Source organism: Balaenoptera acutorostrata, chromosome 18 (genome assembly GCF_949987535.1).
Source record: "Balaenoptera acutorostrata chromosome 18, mBalAcu1.1, whole genome shotgun sequence".
In the NCBI taxonomy this organism is placed as follows: Eukaryota; Metazoa; Chordata; class Mammalia; order Artiodactyla; family Balaenopteridae; genus Balaenoptera; species Balaenoptera acutorostrata.
In genome coordinates this window covers 19,505,500-19,532,906 of record NC_080081.1, presented here as the reverse complement: position 1 = coordinate 19,532,906, position 27,407 = coordinate 19,505,500, and positions in this window count along the sequence as shown.

The following is a 27,407-nucleotide window of genomic DNA, read 5'->3' as shown; positions in this document are numbered from 1 at the left end:
CAGAAAATAGTTGTGATCAATGTATTGCCAGTTATATTCCCAACTGAATGATTATTTATGGCAGTCCATGGAGAGGGTGGCTCTGTTGACACATTAAACATATGCAAGGTTCAGCAAAAAATAAAACACAATAGAAGCTAGATTATACAACATGATCCTATAGCATTATATATTACTAGATCATGTAACTCTGGTACAGCAAGAAAATATGATCCAGGAAGCTAGAATTTATGTCCAGATGGGGTGGTATAAAAGGAATAAAATTGATCTTATTTTTCACAAAATATTAGCAGCAACACTATTCCCCTCTACACACATATACTGCCATGCTTCTAAACTCCTTTAACTGCCATGATTTTAGTCTCTTCTAAATTTCTTTAGGCTGCTGAAGCCACCAAATTTCAGGTGTGCTTCCACAGGAAACAAATGAGGCACTAGAGGATTTGTCTCATTCAAACCAACATTATCACTAATCAGAAGAGGTCCTCTAACTTACAGTATATAGGTGACTGAACTAACAATGCACATGAACTACACTCATTTTTTGCTAAACTATTCCACATGGGACATAAACAATAATTTTTTAAAAATTATAAAGTCATGATTCTCATTTAATCAAAAATGATTTTATATGTTCACCATGTATCAGGAAAATTAAAACAATGAAAGAGGTATGTATAAATACCCTGGCTTTAGAGATAGGGGACCTCACATGATCAGTTAAAGATTGCACTGTAGATAATACAACTACAAGTTGACCAAGCTTTAATATTGCCTTCCAAATTTCTGAAGTCATGCTTTTCCTACTATGTGACAGTAATCTTTATTTTTTGGGGGGCGGGGGACAGTAATTTTTTAGTGCTATTTCTTTCCTAAGATCTATTTGGAGGTATGAATATATTTTTTCCAAGATCACAGTAGAGGTGTGATTCCAAAGTTATATAAGAATAATCTGATTGGTATTACTCCTTTATCCAATAACTTTCACCTGGCATGTACTGAATGATGGTGGAGGGGGAGCTATTTCAATATTTATTTGTTTAATTATGTTCCCTTGATGCATCTATCTACTTATTTTAATTCATTCAACAAATATTTATTGAGCAACTATTATTTGTCAGGTATTATTACATTCACTTGGGATAAAGCAATGACTAATAGAAAAAAATACAACCTTCTAAGCCTCCACAGAATGTACACTCTAGCTGGTTCCACAGTTCCATCTGCACTGCACTGAATATTTGTGCTATACTGACAGGCTTCACTAGCTTGCACAAATTCTAACATCTGTGCATCTCTGAACAGGGCTGAATTTTCTCTTTAGCAACCTGACCCTAAAAAAAGACATCAGGTTAGGGTCAGTGGGACACAGTGGACAGTCAACGGCCTGCCCACCATTTCAATGGCCTCATTTATATTTGCTTTCTAATTGTGCTAATCACATTTTCTGTCTGGAAACATGTGGGCATCCAATAAATTGTAGTCCGATATATTTATTATGAACATGTGTATAAAAGTAAATCAGGTGAGCCAAAATGTGTGGCCTTCTAGGAAAAGTATAGTAAGTCTTCACATTATGTGTGATTTTAAACATGTGTTTCATAGATTCTTGAATATGCTAGGTAGAGAGGGAAAGCCTAGTAAATTGTACACGGAAACTGAGAAATCTCATTGGAAAATGGAAGCTTCATAATTAAAACCTTACTTTCCACCTGACCAACTTCAAGTTACCATAATTATACTGTTGTTTACATTAACTTTGAATAATGGGCTACATTTTAGTTACATTATTACAGAATATGAGAGACTGCATTAAATGTTTTAACAGCTAAAGTAAGCCAATGGCATACATAGTTTTTCTCTTTTTTAAAAGAAGATTCTTGCCTGCTATCTCATCACATTATTGTTTTTTTCTCTATGTTTAAACTTCTGAAGATTTATAACAAAGAACCATTTAGGTTCTAATAACCTAACTTTTGTCATTATCATACCAGCTCAATCTGAGTTTACAGAAGTGGTTATTTGAGAAGCCATATTAGAGGGAAAGTATGTGGTATCAGATAACTTTTTGAAACTTGTTGGATGGAAAAATATAAAGGGGAATGAATTATTATATAATAACATACAGTGGACAATAGACCTAGTTGTTTCTGGATTTGATTAAAAGTTAAGTGTCTCAAAGCTATGGAAGGTAGACAATTTATTCATGGAGACACCTATAAAATCCCCCCTTTCCCCAGCTGGAGGGAATTTAACGAACACTTTAAAAGCCAGTTGAAACTTGTCATAGTTAGGGAGGATTATAAGTTTCCTATAACTTTGCAAGGAATTAGTGACGAAGACTTAATTATGATTTGGTTGTCATATTATGGTTTAGATTCTGTCACAAAGAGGGCTGAGTAAGCCAAGAGAGTAAAGACAGTCTCTTGTTTGATGAGTTTTTTTGAAACTATTACTTCATCAGGCAACTTGGTAAGAGAAGGAAACAAATATTTCATGACAAGATAATCTGTTTAAGTTGTATCCTAATGATTGACTAACAGAAGTTTAGGTCATGAAAAAATTATATAATAATAAGTGTAATATGTTTAAAAAATAAAAGTAAAAGTTATTCAGATGACAAAAGAAGTTAGAAATCTAATGGAATCTACAAAAAAAAGCTACTCAATCTGATAAGTTTAGCTAGATTCCAAGATGCAAGATAGTTATACAAACATCACCTCTATAATTTTTTCCCTCTTCTCCTATTTTTCTTCTTGCTTTTGTATTAATGGAATATTATTGTTATTCCATTTTATCTACCCTGTTGAGTTATTATTTAAAATTTATTTTTATATCTTTACTTCATTGCCTTAAGGTTTGAAAAATAATATCTTTTATTTATTAGAGTCTAGCTACAAAATGGTATTATACCATTTCACATAACAGTGTAAAATACCAAGAATTTATTCATACAAATTTGTTTTTTTGAGAATTATTTTTCTTACATATAAAGCCTAGATTTTACTAGCTGTAAAACAAAAAAATTCAGGAAAGGGAAATATCACCTGAAGTCTTTGTTTTGCTCAAAATTTTCACCAACAGCAAAGGTCTAAAACTGGAACACTCAAGTTTTTCAAAAGCTACTTACAGGTTATTTGTCAAGGCAGCAACAGTTTCCATGGGGATGGAATCAAGTACCCTCAGCAAGAGGTCTCAGAAGTCTGTTAAATTTCAATGAGTGACACTTAGCACTCTTCTAATAACATAATCTAATTACTAAGTGCTAAATTCAGCAACAATTTCTCAAACATTCTTTTAGAGTGGCTGTCATGATTCTCTAAATGGTGACTGACTGAAAATAACTGGAGGCCAGTTTTTAAAATTGTTCCAGTGAAAACTGTGCACATTTAACCCTGTACAAAACTACCATTTTATAGAATTCACAACTCAGTTGTGTATTTAAATAAAATACTTTAAAAATAGTATCACTTCAGTAATGAAGATGAAGCAGTTGAATTCTCTGTGGGAGCTCGGACATACAAGGTCTGTTATTTGTCATCACAATATCGGCTTTCAGGTTTTGGAACCAAATCCTCTTATTTACCAAAGTGCATACTTATGATATCCTGACATGATCAAGTTATCATAGTAGTAAGTCTGTATTAGATCTACTTCCTCTTGACACTGTATTAATATCTAAGGCATATTTTTTTCCCCTCAAAAATATTTTATTTACCAACATGGAGTAATATTACTCTATATTTTATTTTCTCTCTGCTGAAAAAAATATTTTGAAAAAAATTTTACATGCTCTGATACAGTAGACTTTATCCAGATGGGTGAAGTAAAAGAAAGAATGCATCAATTAGCCAAGTTTCAATCATAGGAACATATGTTAAAGCATTTGGCTGAATTATCGTTACTTAATAAAATTTTCTCTTTTATTTTGGTTGAAAACCTTTTGGCGGGGGATAAATAAATAAACACAACCTTTAATAAACTTCTTTAGAGCGAGCAAACAAGTATCAATTAACCTTCCCCTTCCCATTCTGAGAGTGGGTGCCTTATATTTATTCCTATCTTATGTTTATATCTCAGCTACAGTACATTTGAAACCTAGTCTCAGTTCTGATCACTAAGTATTAGAAAATAAAGTGAAGAAGTTCATGTATATTCAGTGAGTGAGAAGACTTTAGAAAATCTAAAATGAATGTTAATTACAAAATGATCGAAATAAATAGATGGGTACTGCAAAGAGCCAACATTAGAAAAAACTATATCAAGTTAAATGCCATTTACTTGGTAAAGTCACCTCCAACCTCCCCAGAAGTACTGGATTATTCAAGAGTTTCTTCGTTTCATCTCTTTGATAATATTTACCACATTATAAGATAGCTAAACAGCTGTCTTTTCAGTATGACACTACTTATTTATCTAGTTATATAGATGTTATATAAAAAATTACAAGTTTAAAACTTTATAATACATGGAAATTAAGAAATCTAAAGTACTTAGATTTCAATAATATCAAGAATCCTAAAATACCTGAGGATGAACACAGTGAAATATGTGTAATACTTGTTCAATAACAAATACAAAATATTGCTGAGAAGAGATTAAAGGCCTAAATAAATGGAGAGCTATGCGGACAAACAGCAAATATTGCCCGCCATCAAGCCATCAACCACTGCAGCCGCTGCTGACGGTACACTCGGAGAGGAATTCAGGATGGAAAAAAGCAGGATACTGGCCCTAGATAGTTAAGATGCTTATCTAAGGAATAATTTCAAGGAGCTCAGAATCTTACACTTTCCCATACATAGAAAAGCATTAAAATCACTAACTTGAGATGTCTGTTTTTTGTGATTAGCAGTAATCTTTTGATGTTCAACTACATTTTTTTTTGTTCAGCAAAACTCGTATATATACTGGCTCCTCCCCTACTTCTTTGGAACAGTTCTTCAGAGATACCTGAGAGGCTGTCTCCCGGGCTGTAGTCTTCAGTAAGGCCCGTGAATAAAATATAACTCAAAACTTCTAGGTTGTGTGTTTTTCTGCAGTCAACAGCTATAACAGGATCATGGAGTCGAAGACAATATTTTTAAGATGACAATTTTTCCTAAGGTAATCTATAGAAGTAAGACAACCCCATCAAAACTGTAGTGAATCATTTTGGAAAAATTAAAAGCTGCCTCTAAAATGAATCTTAAAATACAAAGATCTGTAACAGCAAAACATTCTTGAAAAGAAAGATCTAAACTGGAGGTCTTTTACTGTAGTAGACTGAAAAATGGTCTCCCCAAAGTATGTCCATATCTAGTACCTGAAACCTGTAAATTTTACATTGGAAAAAGGATCTTTGCAGCTGTGATTAATTTAAGGATCTTGAGACGAGGAGGTAATTCTATATGATTTGGGTTGGCTCTAAATGGCATTCCCCCATCCTAATGAAAGAGAAGCAAGGGGAGATTATGTCACCGGGAAGAGACCCACACCTGTACAGAGGGTAACCTGCTTTCTCTTTTTTCTTACACTACAATCCATTAATCTATGCTCACAGCTGTTCCTGCTTAACAGAAACTAAGGCAGAAGGCCACATGAGAAAAACTGCAGAACCAGCCCGAGCCAGAAACGCCCAAAATGGCAACAGTCAACCGTCCTGAATCAGTTCCAGCCTGACCACAAGAGCAGCACTGTGTAGATGAGACCCAAAGTGTCTAAAAGTTCCCTTTGCTTCATTACCATCCTAGGATCTCCACCCAAAGTGGGGACTGGTACTTTGCCAGAAACAATTAGTGCCATGTGCAAAGGACTGCGCAAGCTCAGGCTATTTCTGGAACTCTCCACCTCTTTCCACAAATTCTGGTGGTGCACCCATCTCTTACCCCTTAAAAGATTCCTGGCTTCCCTCCTTCAGGGAGAAGGGGTCTTTAGAGCATGAGCTCTCCCTTCCCCATTCCTTGATCAATGAATAAAGTTTCTGCTCTGCTTTGCGGAGCCTGGTCTTTTCCAACTGACGCGAGCAGCACCAGGCAAGGAAAGGACCCAGTCAGGGTCCACCTGATTTGATAGAATGGGTAACAATTAAACAGACACATAGACAAGGGAAGGCCATGTGACCATGGAAGCAGAGATTGGAGTGATGAGGCCACCAGTCAAGGAATGCTGGCAGCTACCAGAAGCTGGACAAGACAACGAATGGATTCTCCCTGAAAGACTCCAGAAGGAGCACAGCTTTGCTGGCATCTATATTTCAGCTCAGTAAAACTGTTTTTGGATTTCTGGCCTCTAGAACTGTGACAGATAAATTTCTGTTGTTTTCAGTCACCAAATTTGTGGTAATTTATTACTGAAGTCATGAGTTTCTAATACAAATATGATATTCAAGGCAGTATAAAATTGGAATAAATATAGACAAATGGAATAGAATATAGATTCCAGAAATATATTCATACTTATGTGGTCAAGTTATTTTCAACATAAAGGCCAAAGCAAATCAATGGGAAAATAAAAGTTTTTAAGATAAATATTACTGAAACAACAGGCTTTCTATAAGGAAAATTATGAATTTCGACTCATATCTCACACCATACACAAACGTTAATTTATGATGAATCATAGACGTAAATGTGAAAGCTAAATTTACAAATCTTCTAGAAAAAAGGAACCTCTGGCACACTCCACAACTCTGAAGTACCTCAAAAACATTGTGTTTAAAGAAATAGACAGATACAAAAGAGTAACTAACATACGTTTAAAGGAATTAGAGCAGTTTTGCTTCTGAGGGAATGGATATTCTTGCATGAATAGCTTTGTTTCTCCTTTCTGATATTTATGCTTTTAATATTTTCATACCCATTTCATAATGTTGAATAGAAAAGAGATGAGTAATTTTTTCCCTAATTTTACGATCAAAAGGTTCAATTTAACACTGTAATAAGATGTTCAACATACAATTTTTGTAAATAGTTATTATCAGATTAAGTTTCATTTTGTATTAGTTTACTTATCATTTCTTGATGTGGGATTTTGCCAGTCAAAAAGCTTTTTTCTTTTCTTTTTCCTTTTTTTCTTTTTTCCCTAGTGTATTGTGTTGTAAGTTATATTATTTTTCTAATGTCAATTAACTTTGTATCTCTGGAATAAAAACCACTTGTTTATGATATCTTGTCCATGTTATATATTGTTAGATTCAATTGTCTAATATTGCAACTGTGCTTATAAGGGATATTAGTTTGTCATTTCCTTTCCTTATAATGTTCTTATCTGCTTTTTAAAATTAATTAATTAATTAATTAATTTAGTTTTGGCTGCATTGGGGCTTCATTGCTGCTCGCAGGCTTTCTCTAGTTGCAGCGAGTGGGGGCTACTCTTCGTTGTGGTGCGCGAGCTTCTCATTGCGGTGGCTTCTCTTGTTGCAGAGCACGGGCTCTAGGTGTGTGGGCTTCAGTAGTTGTGGCTCGCGGGCTCAGTAGTTGTGGCTCACGGGCTCTAGAGTGCAGGCTCAGTAGTCGTGGCGCATGGGCTTAGCTGCTCTGCGGCATGTGGGATCTCCCCAGACCAAGGCTCAAACCCATGTCCCCTGCATTGGCAGGCAGATTCCTAACCATTGTGGCACTAGGGAAGCCCTCTTATCTGTTTTTGATATAAGGATAACACTTTTCATAAAATGAGTTGGAAAATGGCATCTTCCATTTTCTGAAGGAGTTTTTTTATTTGGTATTTGATGGAGAATTGGTATTATTTCCTCTTTAAATATTCAATAGAATTCAATATTGAAGCCAAATAAATGTGGAATTTTTCTTTCCTATGGAAAGAATATTTATTTTTAACTGTAAATTAAAATTGTTTAATAGATACGGAATTATTCAGGTTATCTCCTTCTTTAGTGAACTTAGGAAGTTTATGTCTTAAAGGAATTTTCTCATTTCATCTAAGTTTCCAGTTTTGTTGACCTAATATGCTTTATAATATATTTGTATTACCTATTAAGGTCTGTAGGATATGTAATTCTTATATTATCGATTGGTATTTTCTCTTAAACTAAGGGCTTATTATTTAATGTAATTTTTTTATATTATTGATTGGTATTTTCTCTCAACTAAGGGCTTTTTTTTTTTTTTTTTGAACTTTTCAATGAAACAGGTTTTAGCTTTGTTACTCTGTATTTTATTTCATTGTTTTGGGGGTGGTTTTTTGGCTCTAATCTTTTTATTTTCTTCATTCTACTTACTTTGGACTTGCTTTGTTTCTCTTTTTTTTAAATTTTGAGATGGACTCTTAGGTCATTTATTTTAGATCTTTCTTCCTTTACAACTTTGTGTTTTACGATCTCATTGGCCAAAGATCTGTTTCTTACTGGTTTGATACAAAATACTGACATTGACAAAGATATCATAAAATCCATTATATAAGTAAAACTATAGGATCATCTTTGATAAACTAATTACCAGCATTAATTCAGCCAGTAATTAAGACATCACAGCAATTGAAAACTTGCAGTGAGTGCCCTGTGCTTTTACAGTCTAAGTGAAAGAAACTTGGTAATGATTTAGCCAAATTTAACAATAATCCTGAATGTTTCCAGTACTGAGTTGTGAGCCCGAATGAATTTTTCCTAAACCTATTTCTCTTTAATAATGTAAAAGTAAATTTTAATCAACATTTTAGAAGAAAGAACAAACTGTCTTTCTATAATTTCTTTAAAATTATATTGTGAAATCACTGTCCTATGAAGAAATGGTCATAAACTGTGGCACTGATTTTTAGAAAAATGTATCTTACAGCTGTGTTGAGATTTTTATTAATAAAATTGTTTTGTTTTGGGGTGGCTTTTTTTTTTTGGACTTTGCTAAGTTTGTGGTTTTTGTAATTTGTTGTGATTTACTTTCTCATTCTAAACTCTTAGTCTTATGTAAATTGGTAACTGTAATTTGCATTATTTTCCTAAGAAGGCACCACAGTTGCATAAGCTTCAGGCACCTTAATACCTGGATCATCCCTTGTCTGTATCAATCCACAACATCAATAATAATAATTATCATTTGCTAAGAGCCAGAGAGAATTTTATCTTTTCTATTGTACAAATGAGCGGACTGAGTAGTAACCACATTTACACATATAATAATTGAATTGGCATTAGAATAGAGTTCTTATCTCTAAAGTCTGAAATATGCTTTCACTATACTGCTTTTGATATACATGAATAGTTGTTTTCTGTTGCTTTAGGTTTCCATTTTTTTTTACTGTGTCATTTCCTGTGCTCATGTACCCTCTCTTGCTCCCTGCACAGCCCTCATCCCACACAGTACCCTTATCTTTTCTATTTATTTAGTATCTGATTCTGTTGTGCCTACCTCATCCTGAGCCATGTCCTCTCTCTGACCATTAAACCTTGAAATATACCTTTCTCTCATCTATGTATACGGGGAGAATGCTTTCTTTCATACCCACATTAATTTAAACACAAGCTTTAATGTTTTGTTCTGTGTCCTGCTTTCTATTATGTTATCCTCATTCCTGTTTGACTAATATTATTTCATTTTTTTTCTAGTTTATATATTAACCCTGTATCCATGGCACTTGGCTCCTTATATTTCTTATTTTGACAAGTATGATGGAACTGTTTATGTTGTAGATAAGCTTGCAATTTTATAAATACATGGAGGCAATTACAAATGCAAGATAAACTGTTACAAAAGTGGGAAAAAACATAATCACAGGCTGATTGTACTTTAAGAACTTGTAGATTATTTAACGAACTGGAAGTAATTTTATTAACATAACATGAAATTTCCTAAAACTGACATGATAGGGAAAAACTAAATGTTGATCATTAAAACCTCACTGAAAAAAAATCTTGCGTATATAGAAGACCATCTTCCTCTTAGTAAACCTGCCTGATACACACTGTCACAAACATCTCTCACTAATATTTTCTAGTGCTAATTATTAATAGTTACTATTTAATTATTTTGATAGACTATAAATCATTTTAAATCTTGCAAACTGGAGAAGGAGTTACCATTATCCCCATTTGAAGGATTATGAAATTTAAAGTTTGGCAAATTGAATTACTTTGAAAAATTCTATATTAAGGGTCAGAATAAACTGTTGATGTATATTTGACTTTAATTATCACATTCTTAACCACTATGATGTGCCGCCTTCCGGTTAAAAGCCAAACAGAACTGGTTTTTAAGGAAACCAGTAATCAAACATAGAAGAGCTCCAGTGCTTCAAATGATAGTGCCTAATGAGTCTCTAATCACGTTAAGTCTGCTGCTTTGTTTTTTATTTGGGGGAGACAGAAATCAACGATTCACAAGGAGTATGATTCATTCAAATGTAATATAGAAAAAAGGGAATACTTCTATTGGAAATCCATAATATATTGTAGACAACAAGCAATGTCTTTCATTAAATAATTAGAAAAATGTGATATGTAATTAAAATAATCTGAGCTTTATCAACTCAATAGAAGATTTAAGCTTGATCTTTCCCACACTTCCTCCCCATGGCGTTTTTATATTTCATAAAACCATCTTTTATGCAAATGTGTTTTCTAGTAGGTGCAGTGAAAAAACTGGACTAGAAATAAGATGCATGTTTCTGTTTGTGCAGTGAAAAAACTAGACTAGAAATAAGATGCATGCCACTGAAATTATGAATAAGGATATGTAGGGTAATATTTGAAGACAAGACTTTTATGCCACTGGGTTAGAATTTTCTAGAACGTGTATAGCAAGGGATCATTGCCATCATTTCTTTCATTGCTGAATGTGCTCAGTTGAGAGGTTGAATGCCAAGAACTAATGACATTTTGAAAGGGCTATTGTGTATCATTGAAGGTGTACTCCTATTTTGCTTTCACAAAACAAATTTAAATTAAACAAACAAACTTTGTTCTACTCTCATTTTGTAAAGTCGACCATAACTAGGATTTTATCAAGGTAGAGTGGGCTGAAATCATTTGCAGGTTTATATATGTAGTATATATACGTGATATACATGTATATGTATGTGTTACTTGGCATACTTCTCTTTCTCCACCAGAATATATACCCTTTGGAAAGTATTAGATTTTCTACATTTTACTGACCAGCTGTATATTTTTAAAAAAATTTTGTATTGGAGTATAGTTGATTTACCATATTGTGTTAGTTCACATCTATAAAACTATGCATGCATTTATATCCATTGGGTAAACTGTAGAAAAGGAAAATCTTTGATACCTAGTTCTCCTTCTTAGTTTTTCCAATTGTTATTCATTTTTAATGAATTGATTTAATTTAATTAATAAATTATTAATTTAAAGAATTATTAATTTAATAAATTAATTAATGAATAAATAGTTCAAGTTATTAAGGAATGTAAATGATTTTAAATTTTAAATTAATATGAAAGGTATTTAAAATACTCTTTTTATATTAACGGGTTTCCTAATTTATTTTAAGTGATATTAAAGACCACATTCTAAAAGATTTGAAAGTGAATTGAAAATGGGTGAGTCATTAACTTTGTGATCATCGGATATAAAATTTTCTGTGTATTTCATTCACGAAGACGAGAATTGAGCCACATGAAGATGCAAAACCATTTTTCTCTTCTTTGGCTTAACTGTCCATCCTTGTTACCCGATTGGTTTGCTTGCCAGAATTAATTGACAAGGATGGCACTGGAAACATTATGCAAATTCCATCTGGTGCCTCTTTGTAAACTAAATTGATAGTTATACAATATTGGTTAAGTGTGCAATTCCCCAAATGGAAATATGCCATAATTTATTCAGACTTCAGAATCATAGGAATATTGCACCAGGCATTTTTGCATGGAAAAGGCTCCACATAAAACCTTTTACTTGCTTCTAAAAGCAGCAATTTTTAATGGTGTTCTAAAAGAAGTTTTGACCAAAATGTTATATTTGGTGTCATTGCACATGCACATTTGTTTTGTATTGTCCTGACAACTTAAACAATGTCTGTACAAACCAAGAAAATCCCAATTTTCCAATTCTGTGAAGGGCACATTAATTCTGTTAGGCATGTTTGCTGGAATATAGTTTTGATAAAGCAGTGGCAATAGCCATAATGTCCGATTAACAATCTTTCCATGTATAATTGCTGTGATCCCATTTAAAATTCTAATCTTTTCAACTGGTTTTGTATAAATTTGAAAGGTGTGCTTTATTGTTTTCTAGAATATTCTATATAGAGATAATATTTTAAACTATAATTGTAAGATTAAGTAAATCAAGTTAAAGTTTTATAATTTTCTTCTAATTTCACATAATTTTTTTCTTTTTTTCCCTCTGGATATTTCCCCTTCATCTTTTCTCTTTTAAGAACCTCTGGAGTGACTGGGCAAAATTAGAGCAGGAAGTTGATTTTCTTTCTAATTTTTTTCTATTAATCATACATTGTTTGGCCAGTGCTATTACTTCTACCTTCACTGACTCTATATATCTTCACTCACACTCTGTATCTATTTTTTTCTGAGCTTAAATGTTTTTCCTAAACTCAAACACAATACTGCTTTCTAGATTTGAATATTATTGGGAATAATAAGTATAAAATAATAGTAATAATAAAAATGCATTATATGTGTTAGGTACACATCTACTAAGTTTCACATGTAAAATTTCATCGAGTTCTGACCTCATCCATAGGAACTACCACTATTAACCTCATTAGTATAGAGGAATAAACTGATATTTAGTAAAGCTAAATAACTTGTCTAAGGTTATACAGATAGAAACTCAGGCACTTGGCTTTAAATATGTAATGTTAACCAACACTCCCTCCTGCACATATCATTTTATACTCTAATTCTTTTGTGAGTATATTGTCCAGCTATAATCTTGAAGTTCTATAGTGGGTGCATAATAAATATTAGGTGAATTAATAACAGATTAAGGGATTAAATATTTTTCCATATATAACATGCTGTAAGGAATTGGTCTATCAGACAGAGGGTTCTATCTGTGTAAGGGACTAAGTAAGTATAACTGGGAAAAGGTGCCATTTGGGTAGAATATCTGTCACTCAATTTATCACACCTCCGTCAGAGGCCCACATGCATGTCCAAAGGAAAGAATGTTGACATGGAAATATGAATAAAGACTAAAAGAACTTTCAACAAAATTTTAGTTGTATTAGCAGATTTTTCAGTACTTATATGACAGTGACTTCAATTGTGATGCAGAATGGTACTCACAGCCTTATTTCACTATCAGTAACTTAAAAGAAGTTTCATAGTACAGGTCCTCTAGAGACAGATGTCCTTTCTAGGCTACAAATGCAGAAACGTTACGAAGGCAAGTTTCAAAGAATGAAACAAAGGACAACGTCATGTTAGAAACAATGTTCTGGAAACTGAAAGAAATACATTGAGAAAAATTGGGGGCAACTGATAATTCTGTTAGTGAGAAGATGATTAACATGGAGAGAGTTGGCTTTTTTTTTTTTTTTTTACAATTATTGTAATCCATTTCCCCATACTTGAGAAAACACAAATTATAGAGTGAATGGCAATTTTTGCTGACAGAAGTGAAACATCTACCACATAGATGTTAGAAGAGTTAAAATTTTAAGTTACCTACTTTGCACTAAAATATGCCAAGCAGTAAAACTGGAGACTCAAAAATTAAAATGATGACTAATGCTTTAATCCTTAGGATTCTTCCACGATTTATTTTAATTAAAAAGTATAGAATATGTCTAAACATCCTGTGTTCTTTATTCATACAATAAAATTATCTGCCCTGCTATAGTTTATGTAAGTTGTTTTGAAAACTCCCTAGTTATTTGACCAATCAACTACTTAGCAATTCTCTACAGTTTCTCAATGAAAAGGTGACATTTCTTCATTGTTCACATGAATTTTACATTTTAGACTAATGGGATCTCTATGGCATCAACCAAGACCAGCTTTCATTTCCAGAAAATGAAATGTCTAGAAAAAAACTATGTGAATTATTATTTTTTGTTTATTTGCAGTTTTAAATAAGCTAACATAAGATGCTCATATACTTTGAGTTGGAATACATAATTTTTTTACAATATCCAAGTAATTTTACAAATGAATTTGGAAATTTTGATTTGTTTTAAGAGCATGGGATAACATTCTTTAAATTTAGTTAGTTAGTTAAAATTGAACAAGGATTAACTCAATTTTGCAGGTGCTAAATTTGATATGCTGAAAAAGAATGTTTGTAAAATATTTAATGTTGTTTAACATAAGATCTTTAGGGAAAAAGTGTGTCTTACAGCTACTGGCAAACTCCTTTCAAAAAAATCTTTGCAATATGATTTTTTGTTGTTGAGTAATGGCTCAGTATATTATGCTTATGACTAACAATGTACTTTTACAATTCAAATCAGATATTACATAGTCAGCTTTGTGTACAAAGTTGAAATTCGCTTCCTAAATGCAATTAAATGGGGCATTTAATTCTATTGTTAACATGTAATGCTTTTGTAGTAAATATCTTTAAGTCTTATGTTTATGAATGTTATGGTAATACACTTAAGGTTATGAAATTCTTATATTTATCCATATAGGATGTGATGAATGTGTAGTACAAAAGTTGCTGTCTAGTGCTTGAATAAGCTAAATTTAAAACAAAGTCTTGATGCAACAAATTGAACCCTAAACTGGTTAATATAAGTTTAAGAGATGATTAGCAAACAGTAGCTTGAATTTAGGAAATAACTGGCTCTATATGATTTATATTAAGATTTTAACAGTTAAGCCTAATAGACAATTCTCTTGGTGAAGGAATTAATCATTCATTATTTTCAGTGGAAGGATCATCCACTATTACTTTTCACTCTGTACAGATATGCTTTCCCTACTTTTCATTTTCACCACTTCAGTAAACCATACAGCTAGAGCTTTCTCCTTTCTCATTCTATCAGCCAAAATATTATCTAATGGAATGAGTAAGTGGTTGGGTGAAGATGCCTGGGGCTTTTCATTTAAGGTCACTGGGAGGGCTGAGTATTGTTAGATTGCCATGTTGTGCTATGCAGAGATTTATTTATAATCTAGAGCATACACATCCATAAACAGCTTAAATCCTTGCTGTGTGTGTACTCCCAATAAACATTTAACATATTCTGCTCCATTTACAACAGGACTATAATCAGGGCTGTAGATCACCAGTGCTGCATAGTTTGGGGAATACAGAGATATTGACTGTATCGTGGGTGAAAAAACATAATTAAGGACGTTTGCAGAACAGTGGATCCCTTGCCAGCCTTAAAGCAATGATACATTGTGCATAAGCTTTGGAGAAAGGAAATCTGCGCTCAAATGTTGGTGCTGCCACGGACTACTTCAGCTTGGGCATGTCAATAAGCTGAGTGTCTTTTTTCTCACTTGCAAGAAGAATGATTCCAACAAGATTATTTCTAAGATCTATTCAAATTCTAAAATTCTATAACTTTGTGTACCTTTAAATTTAATATTGTCAAATAATTTGTTTCTAATTATCTTTTTTTAATGTTCTTTGTACTTTAATAAATGTTGTAGAACACCATAAGATTAAATTAAAATATAATTTATTTTATCTTCTTTGATCAAGTTTAAGATGAGGAATTATAACCAAACCTTTTAGTTTCAAATGATCATCTTTTTAATATCTTATCCAGTTGTTTTTGGAAGCAGTAAGGCTGAAAATACCATCATTGTAGTCATTCATGATGATTTATGCATCAAAACTTATAGTATTCACTTATACACACATTAGCAAAAAATAATAAATAGATAACTAGGTTTAATATTTTTAAAATGCTAAAAACGTTTGTCACATCAAACAGATTTTAAATATAAATGCCTGTGTTTGCACTTAGGTGGCCTGGCCAAAGAAAGTTCCAGGCTCTGTCACTGTTGCTATAACAAATGCATACAGTATTCTTAAGATCTATAATGTAAGCATGCATGGGTTTTGAATAAATGAATGGATGGTAAATAATGGTAATTTAAAAACGGGTAACAGTCAGTATGTGTAGCATTTACTCATATAATGCATTTTGATGATTTGATTTGCTAATTTTGTTCATTTTTCAAGATTTTAATACTCAAAAGTTTGCCCCAAATTTCTTTTGCTCATATAAGTATTGACTGAATCAAGTAGAACTCAAATGGACATAGGACTTCAGAACTATATCCTTTTCCATAGCTCCACAAGTTCCAGATCAATTCATCACCAAAGCAAGGACTAGGAAATGTGAATTACTTTTTTATTTCTTCTATTAACCTTATGAATGACCTATAATTTTGGTTCAATTTTACAAGTGGCATAAAAGCTTGAATATGAAAAATATACATAAAGGATATCTATTAATTAAACAAATAACTTCATAATGTCAGAACATTAAAAATTTTTTTTAAATACTTTTTCTAAGTTATCAATTATCTATTCATCTTTCAGAGAACATTTCTGTGGCATTTTCCCCTCACAAGAGAATTCTGAATTGCATGCAGATACGCTCAAATGTTAATTGGACAGAAGTTCATTTGGATGTGATTTTCCCTTCAAAATGCTTCTAAAAACTCATTTCTAGCATTGTTTAAGATAATAAGTAAGAAATTTGTAATCAGGATTATCAAGGAGTTGGTGATGTCAGAAGTTGTGAATTCAGAGGCCTATTAAGGCCATGTTGTAACCTATATAAGTAAATCAAGCACTCAGACATGAGAAAATAGGGATGAGAAAGTAGGTTCTGTGATAAAAATATTGCTTATGCTTTCCTTAATTCCCCACCCTCACTTCACGGTATTTGAGCTGGCTTCCAAATGCCAGCATTTGATTCTTTTTGCCTGCGGGTTTTTTCTGGCTACGTTCTGCATACACACAGACAACCAGATGTGCTAAGATTAGGTTCCCAAGGAAAAGTCCTTAACCAATGAATGATGGACGTTTGTGTACCAACATTCCAGCTCCCTTGTCCCTTGGGAGGGATAACTCTGAGGTGCTTGTTTTATGCTTGCTCTCAGAATTCACCAGCAAGATTAAACTTCAGTTACACACAGTAGTAGCTTACTGGATAGTGCACCCGATGTTGGATCTCTTTCCTTCTCTGTCTCACATCCATATTCCTTGCCAGAGTTTTCTGTGTCACCAGTTAAACTACGTGCATTTGAATATTTGCCTTGGGATATGCTTCATTGGAACTGAAAACCAAAATACCTGTCTAAATGTGTTCAAATTAAAATAAACAAAAACTCATAAAGGTCAAGATTAAATACACACATATCTCATTACTGTCATTTTACAACACTTTCTACATCTTTGCTTTAACCCTTTAGTTATGGCCTACACACATGGTTCAGTCAGCAGTCTTTAATTCAATTCTTCACAGTCACAGAAAAGGTTGAAGCAAATCAGCCCAATATATATTCAGTTTGGACTCATTTTTTATGCTAGTATAACTCCAGTTCCACTTTTTTTCTCCACCCCATGACTGAATGCCTAGGAATGAGGCAAGTAATGAAACTGCTATGAATTTTAGTTTAAAAATCATAAGAGCAAGAAATAGTTCCCCTACATATTTCTGATAAACCAACTTGATCTTAATATTAAGCATTATTCCAACAGGGGGATGGAACTTTTAATCTGCACTATTAGCATTGGTCTCCTTTAGCCATGAGGGCAGAACTTGGTTTCTTGGGGCCAAAGTGTCTGAGGGTCCCCTCCAATTGTCAGTTGAATAGTAACTGATAATATCCCCTTTGTTCCTGCCCCCCATGTTCCCTTCCAGGCCACTGCTGTTCTATATTTGGGTTACAAAACTATTTGGCAAAGTTCAGAATTCTAGAACCCTCCCATGTATCACAAAGACATTTTGGGGTCCTACCAGATATTCAGTGAACAGCTGAAAATCAGGGAAGAGTCCTAAAGAGTTCTGGGATATTTCTGGAAAATTTCATTTTGGTCTGAGGAAATCTCAGACTGTCTCACAGACTCTTTCTCTTCCTCCCTTGCCCCCTCCTCTTCTTCTTTATCTTCATCCTCCACCAGCCTCCCTTGCTTCAATCACTATATTCTCTCTCATTTCAGGCAGGCTTCTCCTCAAAAAGTTTATAATGGGGAAAAAAGGACAGAAAAGAGAGTATTTTAAAGTATTTTTTGCATTCCATGTACCCACAGACTTGCCCAAAAGTTAAGAAACACGGAGCTTCCCAGTAGGTTTCCCAACAGGTAAAAAGGATATCAAACAAGAAAATCATATTTCATATCTCAACATTCTTCTTCATCATAAAGTTAAATGGAACTCAACCTGCATTAGAAATTAGCCTTTGAATTTAAGCCTGTGTAGCAGTGGTATCCAAAGTGGGGTTAGTATGACAGTATATTGCTGCATTGCAATTAATAATAAGAAATGTTATTTCTGTTTAGTTTTTATCTTATTGTGTTACTTTAAAAAAATCTGTATGATAATATACATTGTACACTGAAACAGTATTCTGAGGGAACATGCTTGCATTTTTTTCTTTCTACTAGAAAACACTAAGAAGTAAAGACAAATCTTCAGGAGCCTCAAAAACTTATTTTTACCACCATGTTTTATCACAGGTCTTAAGAGTACTGAACACAAGACCATAAACTGAGCCTCAGTACTTACAGGCAGACATCGTTGATCTTTGAATTTCCTGTAAGTATATCCTCAAATGTGTTCCCTGAACTGCTACCAAGATATCTCAGCTACTCAGAGTTACTCTACTGAGTAACTGAGTAGTGAGCAATTACAAGACCCTAATTATCACCAGAACACATGATGCTTTTGCTCACCGTATTTTTTCAATTCATTTCTTGTTAATGTTTTGCTGAGTACATCCATGGGTTAATCTTTCAGAAATACATATCCTAAGACACTGCATGTCTAAAAATGTATTTTGTTTTCATACTAGTTGTTTACTCAGGCTAAGAATAGAATTCTAGGTTTAAAATCCTTTTACCTTCTCACTTTTCTAAAACAAATTTGATTTTCTTTTCTTTCTCTTTTAGTCTCTGTAAATTTTTTTTTTAGAATTTATTTCTATCCTTAATGGATGGGATTTTTATTTTTTATTTTTATTTTTATCCTTTATAAAAGCATATGATTTATTTCAGGTTACCCTAAAAGTAGAACCTAAGACAGGAATTAAGATACGTCTAGTTTATTTGGAAGATGATACCATGAAGCAAGAGTAAGGGAGCAGACAGGGCAAGACAGAAAGGGGAAAAGGCAATATAGGGTGTATTATTGAGATTGCTGATGTAGCCTCTGAATAGTAAATTACACCAGGACCTCTGAAAGGAATTCAGATGGCCTCTTATGACTGTTCATCTGAAGGACAGGAGTTTGGGATATTTACCCATTGCTCCCAAGCTCCATTGATAGAAGGCTGTCACTAAGTGTTTTGTTTCTCTAAACTTCTAAGATTCTCTTAGCTGGAGGATTAGGGTTTCTAGAACTCTCAAGAAAACACTGAGACAAAGAAGAGAGGAGATACGCATTTCTGAGGTAAGACTTGGTTAGCATACTAAGCACTGCAACTGAAATCATAGGTTAGGGTTTAACAAAGAGAACTACAGTTTAAAAAACAAAAAGTCTTCTTAAGTATATAGTTGAAAGAAAAAAATAACATGAAATTGTTATGGAGACCTAACTGACTCTTATCCCAAGTTTTGCTGAACTTAGAAAAATAGCACTAACAAATACCCAGTTCCTGATGGCCAACACTTATTTGTCAATTAGGCCCATCTCCTTTATTTGCTTTACCCCCATTTTCAATTCTTCATTAATATTTGTGGGTCCTCTCTCCAGAATACAACTGAATCTGATAATTTTTGTCACCTATACTCCTAAAGCCCTAGTCTAAATCACTATCATTTCTCACCTGCACCCCCATCGCAATCCTGCTCAGATTTCCCAGCCTCCGCTCCTGACCCCACCCATCCATTCTCTACATAGTCTAACCTTCCCAGATCTGTAATCCTTCACTGACTATACAGCAGACACTTGAACTGCCTCTATGTGTCAAGCTCATTCTACCTTTGTCCTCACTATCACTTTTATTTTTTTTGAGAATGTGATTCCCTCAAATTTTCCAAGGGTGGCCAGTTTGGGGTTCAGGTCTCAATTCAAATGTGCTCTCTGGAGTCAGGCTCACTCTGACTTTAGGCTCAAAGACCACTTCCATGCTATAAGTCTATCATATCTTCCTTTTTGATAGCCTTCCCTTGAATTTAACACTTCTGATAATAGCTCACTTATGCAAGTGTGTACATTTACAGTGCTGTCTCTCATAGAACACAAAGGACACTCTCTTGTTTATATTCTATTACAGTGCCTGGTCTCTAGTACGCAATTAATATGTTTTAAGTGACTAATATATCTAAATCAGTTTAAATTCCAAGATCAATCACTATAATCAGTCACTTGCTTAAAACCCACAGTGACTTGACCCTCTTTCCATTCATTGTTTTCATGCTTATTGTCTACAACATAACCTAATAACTCTCCACCAAGCTGGTACAAGAACTATTGTGCTTTAGCATATTGGGAGAAAAATACCTCTTCATTGACTGGTCTCAGTTTAATTAACACTGTTTCTGTGTGGACCTTAGCAATGTCTAGAAAAGTACTGTATTCCTTGACCTCTATCTCCCACCCCCACCCTCACTCTCCTAGTTGACCATTTACAATCTCAGACTTTTGCACATCAAACACCACATGTCATTGCTGGCCTTACTTTCTTTTTTCACTGAGAAAAGAAAGACAGTTAAAAGAGAGTTTCCACAAGTTCCTACCACCATCCCTATTGTTAAAAGATAAACTGAGGCATATTGAAAATTTTAAGTTTATTTGAGCAAAAATTGATTTGAATCAGGCAGCATCCAACCCAGCAGACAGAAAGGAGTTTCAAGGGTCTGTCCAAAAATTAAAAAAAAAAACTTTTATAAGCAGAAAGGAGCAGGGACAAATAAGTTATACTAGGTTAAAAAAAAAAAAAAAGCAGGTTGGTTATTGCAAAGTTGCTTTCCTTTGGGAAATGGCAGGAGTCTATCAGTCAGATGACCTAACTAGTGCTGACTGAAGGATTACTGATTGACTGGTTTAAGATTCCAATTCTGGGAGAGCCAAAACTGTAATTATGTTACCTCTCAGTTTGGCGATGTTGGGCTTAGCGTAAACTATTTTGGGGGGGTCTGCTGTCCTGTTTTTAATACTACATACTTGTCTTATTTGTGGCCATAGACTGTACCTTCTCCCTGTATAAAGACGAACCATCTCAGCTCCTAGTTAAGGCCAACCTCTCTATTTGGTCACTGGATACTGTTGGGGAAATATAACTAAACACAAAACTTCCTGCCAACCCAGAAAACCACTTCACAAAAGAAGAGAAAGAAAACAGTTTTATTACTGAATAAGAATTAAACCAGAATGTGATGTATATCAAAGGCAGTACACTAAAGACAGACAGAAATCTCACCCTTTTATATAAGCCAAGCAGATACAACCCATTGCATACATGCTCTCAAGACAAACTATTCCTCAAGTAAGAGGACTTGATAGCACCATTGGTTACACATAGTTCATTGTAAAGTCACCTGGTAATTGTGACCACCTGTGTTAGCTAATTGGCTTTATCCAAAGGAAAATAAACTTCTTATATCTTTATGACATAAGGCAGTTTTGTAATTTGGAGTGTGGCATCTACTGAAGTTAGGCACCCACCTTCCCTCAGAAAGTGGGAGATAAGAGCTTTATCTTCCTTGATGGTTACATTTCAAAGGGATGCCTCCTAGGTCCTTGAGAAAAACATTCCTTGGCTGTAAAACTAGCAAGAGATTTATTTAGCTTTTAAAATGATTTACATACACATCAAAGGGGCAGAGAAAGAATTTACAATAACCTAAAAAATATTCTATCTAAAAATGTTCTAAGAAAGGGGAAGAGGGGCTTCCCTGGTGGCGCAGTGGTTGAGAATCTGCCTGCTAATGCAGGGGACACGGGTTCGAGCCCTGGTCTGGGAGGATCCCACATGCCACGGAGCAGCTGGGCCCGTGAGCCACAATTGCTGAGCCTGCGCGTCTGGAGCCTGTGCCCCGCGACGGGAGGGGCCGCGATAGAGAAAGGCCCGCGCACCGCGATGAAGAGTGGTCCCCGCACCGCGATGAAGAGTGGCCCCCGCTTGCCGCAACTGGAGAAAGCCCTCGCACGAACCGAAGACCCAACACAGCCAAAAATAAATAAATAAATAAATAAATAAATAAGAAAAAAAAAAAAAAAAAAGAAAGGGGAAGAGAGAGGGAGCCTTTTTCCCTTTTATCATAAGGAAAATTATTATTTTTTCTTTCAATCTCTATATACCCTTACAATGCCATCCCTTTATTTCTTCTGTATCATCAGATATTTCTTTTCTTCTAGATTGTTCCCATAACCATCCAAACATTCTATAATTTCTCTCACTCAATGAAAAAATAAAAAATAAATTCACTACCGATTCCACTTTCTATGCTTTTATAGTCCCAATCCTTCTCTTTACACAAGACTCCTTGAAAGAAATTTCCATATATGCTGTGTCCAATTTCTATATAAGCTGTATCCAATATTTCTTTCCAGGCTCCCTTGAACCCACTCCATGTTGCTGAATACTCATCTTTCTTTACCTGAACTTGTTTTCCTTCTATCTCTAGCTAATATTCCTGGGTAAACGCTGCTGGATTACCCTCATCTAAATATACCAACATATTAACACTGGAGTCTGCTCAGTCCTTACACTGAGTATCTTTCTATCAATATTTATATTTACTCCTTTGGTGATGTCTTACAGTTTCATCATTTCCCATTTCCCTCGTTTTACATACCATATACATACTTATATTAATTATTCACAAATTTCTATTTCTAGCCTAGATCTCTCCTTTGAACAACAGACTCATGAATCCAAATGAATATCAAACAAGCATCAGCAATTTAATGCACCTGGAGCTGATCTCCTGATATTCCTCACACATCTGCTCTTTCCACAGTCTGCTATATTTTTGTAAATGGTAAACCTGATCTTCCATTAGGTCAGGTTCCAAATTTGGAGCTATTGCAACACCTCCTCAACATTCTCTTATTCTCCTTTCCCTGCTTAACTTTTCTCCTTTGCTTTTATGACCTTATGTTGTACATTTTACATATTTATCTTGATTACTTTCAACCTCCTTCAAGAAAGTAAGCTTCTTGAAAAAATATGTTTTCTTCATCACCATATTCCTAGTGTCTGGTACAACTAGTACTCAATAAGTATAGGTTGAATTAATAAATAAAAATGAATAACTTTTTCTACATTAGCCAACTTTTAATTTTAGCTGCCTGGATAATAGACTGTGAAGGAGTAAAGAAGAAATATGTTGAGCTACTAAGATGGATAACTCTGAGAAATCTAATTTAGTTAGTTCAAAAGTAAATGTGTAAAGCATTCCCAGTGAAATTCACTAAGAATTAAAAATGTCCACACCTGTTCTTGTAGCTTTAGCTCTATTTAGATGGATTATAATAATAACTGATCAGAAGGACTTTTTATACATAAAATTCAATTTCATCAGTAAAAATACATCATGTTTATCTAGAGATATTTATATCCTCTTTTGGAGTAGGTCATTTGCAATGCTTCATAAATGTTTTTGTTTCTCCCCCTCCCCGACCCCAGCGAGTTAACTTCTCTTCTATTATAGCTTCAGGTAATCTTTTTGGCTCTGACAATTAATTTTTTCCCAATTTTACCTTCCTTTGTGATAAAAAGAAATGAGCTTTCCCTGGAGTGAGCTGTGAATGCTGTGGGGAATACATACCTTTCCTTCAGACATAGGTTCGCTCTAAGCACTCTAGACTGATTTCACAATGTTTAGACATGATTGGGTGATGACTCTTTAAAAATCTGTTTATGTTCTCTGTGTCAAACAAAGCTAGTGTAATCTTTAATATCTAAGTAGAGAAAATAATATTTATGAGTAAATGTGTTTTTCTTTGACTTGAACTTCAATCATTTGAGCCCACAAAGTCACATTTCTCTTGATTATAATAAGATCTAACAGGTAGTATTTTTAAGTACGTTTTAAAATTGGTATCATTATAAGAAACCTAGTCATTCATTTTGCAATGAAATAGTTTCACTGATGTTATTAAATAACTATATTAAATTAATAAGAATTTAATCAATCCAATAGTAACATTAAATTGAGCTATGTTTTTGATTACTTACATGAGCTAAGCATGATAGTTTGTGCATGTCTAATTTAAGATATACTATGCAAGAATATCTTTTACAAGAATACTATGCAATATTACACTAATTTTATTCCCATTTTTCAAATGAATAAACTGAGCTGTAGAGATTAAACGTACTTTTGAACCCCAAGTTAGTACTAAGTAGAAGAACAGGGGTTTACAAATTATGTGATCTGACTTCCCTTTGCATGCAAAACCAGTGTATTCTTGTGCACAAAGCCTGAAGGATAGAAGCAAACACAAGACTACTATGCACAGATGCACACTTGGCGCCTTGAAGCTCCAGACACTGCCTTCTTATGATTTAAGATGTGAAAGGTATGCAGTGAAGGTGCAGTGATGCAGCCTCAAATACAATTAGAATGATGAAATTCTCTCTTTGTTCTTCCATGTGGTAGATAGGATTCACAAGCCATCATTAACTAGCAATAATAACATTGCTCATGAGTATTTATTAATTTCATTTGGTGAATATAGTACCTATATAAATTATATACTTTACAAAGCTAGATTTACTGACTAGAGTTATTTAGAAATGTGGTCGATCATTTTATGTTCATGGCTATTATAATTTATGTAGTTATTTGCCATGTCTATCCATATTTTATTTGCCTTGATATAAACCTATTTTTGAAATAGGTTTGGTGAAATGTAGCACACAAAGAGATATGTAGACGCTTTTATTTGTGAAATACTCTAGGTTTTCATATATTAGAGTTTTAAGAAAAGACAGTCAAGGCACTTGGTAAAAAATACTGCAGATGTAGATAAAGATTAATGGATTTGTTTCATTAGAAAATATTCTGTTCTATAATTTAATAATCTGTGACAATGATAAATGTCACATAAATTTTACACATTACTTTGATATATATTAATGGAACAAAAGCCAAGAAGTGCAAGAACCAAAATACCCATATTTAAATGATATAATTTAAATAATATAATTTTCCCAAACAATAATTATTCTAAAAGAAGTAGTACTCTGTTTAGAAAGTTAATAAAATCTTTAAAAATATAATATTAAAAAGTAAGCATTAAAGTGAAAATAAATATGGTTTTGAATATTGGAATTTGACTCTTTTTCTCATTGTGCACTATAATCACAGTTTTTCTACTGTATATTCTAGAAATAACGAGTATGTGATTATTTTTCTGAGATTATAAACATGTTAACACCACTTAAATGGAAGATAATATTTGATCAGAAAACTCTTGATTTTAATTTAAAAATTTATGTTTTAAAGTCTACTCCTGTCAGCTTTGAATCCACAGTTGAGAACGGGAACATTCATAAATATGGTTTACATAATATACTATGATCATTTGAAACATATATTCCAGTTTCTGGTGATGCCAGCTACTATATCTCTCTGAAGGTTCATGTTGGAAGCCCTTTACCTTTTTACTGTGTTTGTATAGACAGCTGCAAGCATGTTATAAGTTTTGCTCAGATGAAATCATTCTCCCCTGCAAAATACATAGTCTCTGTATGTTACTAATATGTTATGTTTGTATCATAGGGGATTGAGAATAGCTCTGTTAACTATTTCTCTTCAAATGATATATGTATTCTTTCTGGCCTCCAGCATAATTCGTTAATTAGTAGAACCATTCTGGAAATAGAATAATCTATTCTTTTTGTTAGAGACTGAGGAGAAAGGAAATGAATAGGTCTCATATATATAATTTTATCCTGGTACTTAATGCATGCTCAAATTCAGTCATTCATTTTGCTGCATAAAGAAATAATCCTGATTTTAAAAATATTCCTATCGAATATAAAATGACCAGGCTTTAATGCACTGATACTAGCAAACCATCTAAGTTTTAGTAAGAGTAGAGCCTATATTTTATGTTTCATCATTTTCTCTTTAGTGTATACCATATTTTCTGGTGCTCAGAAGGAAGAGTTGCTAAAAACATCTGGTGAATGAATGAACATATACAAATTCTTATTCAATGCTCACTAAAAATGTTAGAAATATTTCAGAGAAAAGATTAAACGGTAATTTAAGTTTAAAATAAGATAAAATAAATACAAGTTTAAATGGACAATGGTGATATTTTCTACATAGATTTTTATGATGGAGCAAAGTGATCATAGAGATTATACCTTAAATAATAAAAATTAAGTTGTCAACACTGTAATATTTGGTGGCAAACACATAATGTAATATCTATAGAGTCTTTTCACAGTTAACCATTTTTTGACTGAATGGAGTGAGATTAGATATAATGCTTAAATATTTACAAGCATAGGGACACTGAAATGATTGATTTGGCAAATACTAATTGCATACTGGTGAAAATTCTTTTAAGGGAGTAGAAGCAATGTTGATATCTCAAGGCAGTCATTAAGTGCTTCACAGTATCATGAAATTTCTAAACAGATATTATTAAAATTCATGTTATATCACATTTTTTAGAGGGGTAATATTTCTCAAATTTCTAAAAAAAATAACTTTTCCTCAATTTGTCTTTATGGATTGTTACAAATCTTAACTCAGTTGATAAAACCAAGTGATAAATAGGCTGCTTATTTTATCTAACTACAATAGATAGCTTTAGAGATTTAGATTGAATTTTTAGTTATACTCAGATTGATGTGTTACCAGGGTAATTTTCCCAGTAAAGAAGATTTACTTTAAAATGTGAATAGAGCTTGAAAGTTTTAATTCTAGTATTGTATAGCTTTCTTATTCAGGTTTCAATTTTTAAATTTCATATACACATATACATATATACACATGTGTTTACTTACATGAGATATATATATGTAAAGAAAATACAAATATATATTTTTTTCAAATAGATTATCCTTATATTGATAATAAAAGCCCATGACTTACTTATTTGTAGTCTCCATTGATAGTTCATCGTTGTGCAAACAAAATTGTCTGTGATTCTAAGATCGAGTTGAATGCAAGCTGTAATACACATTTAATAACATTAAATATATTCATTTATTTTATTCCTTTTATTTTATTTTTTTTCTTAAGTCGAGTTGATTTACAATGCTGTGCCAATCTCTGCTGTACAGCAAAGCGGGTCAGTTTTACACATAGAGACATTCTTTTTGTAATATTCTTTTCCATTCATTGATTTTAAAATAAAAGCTTATTAAAATATCTGCATTTCAAAGTAAGAAAA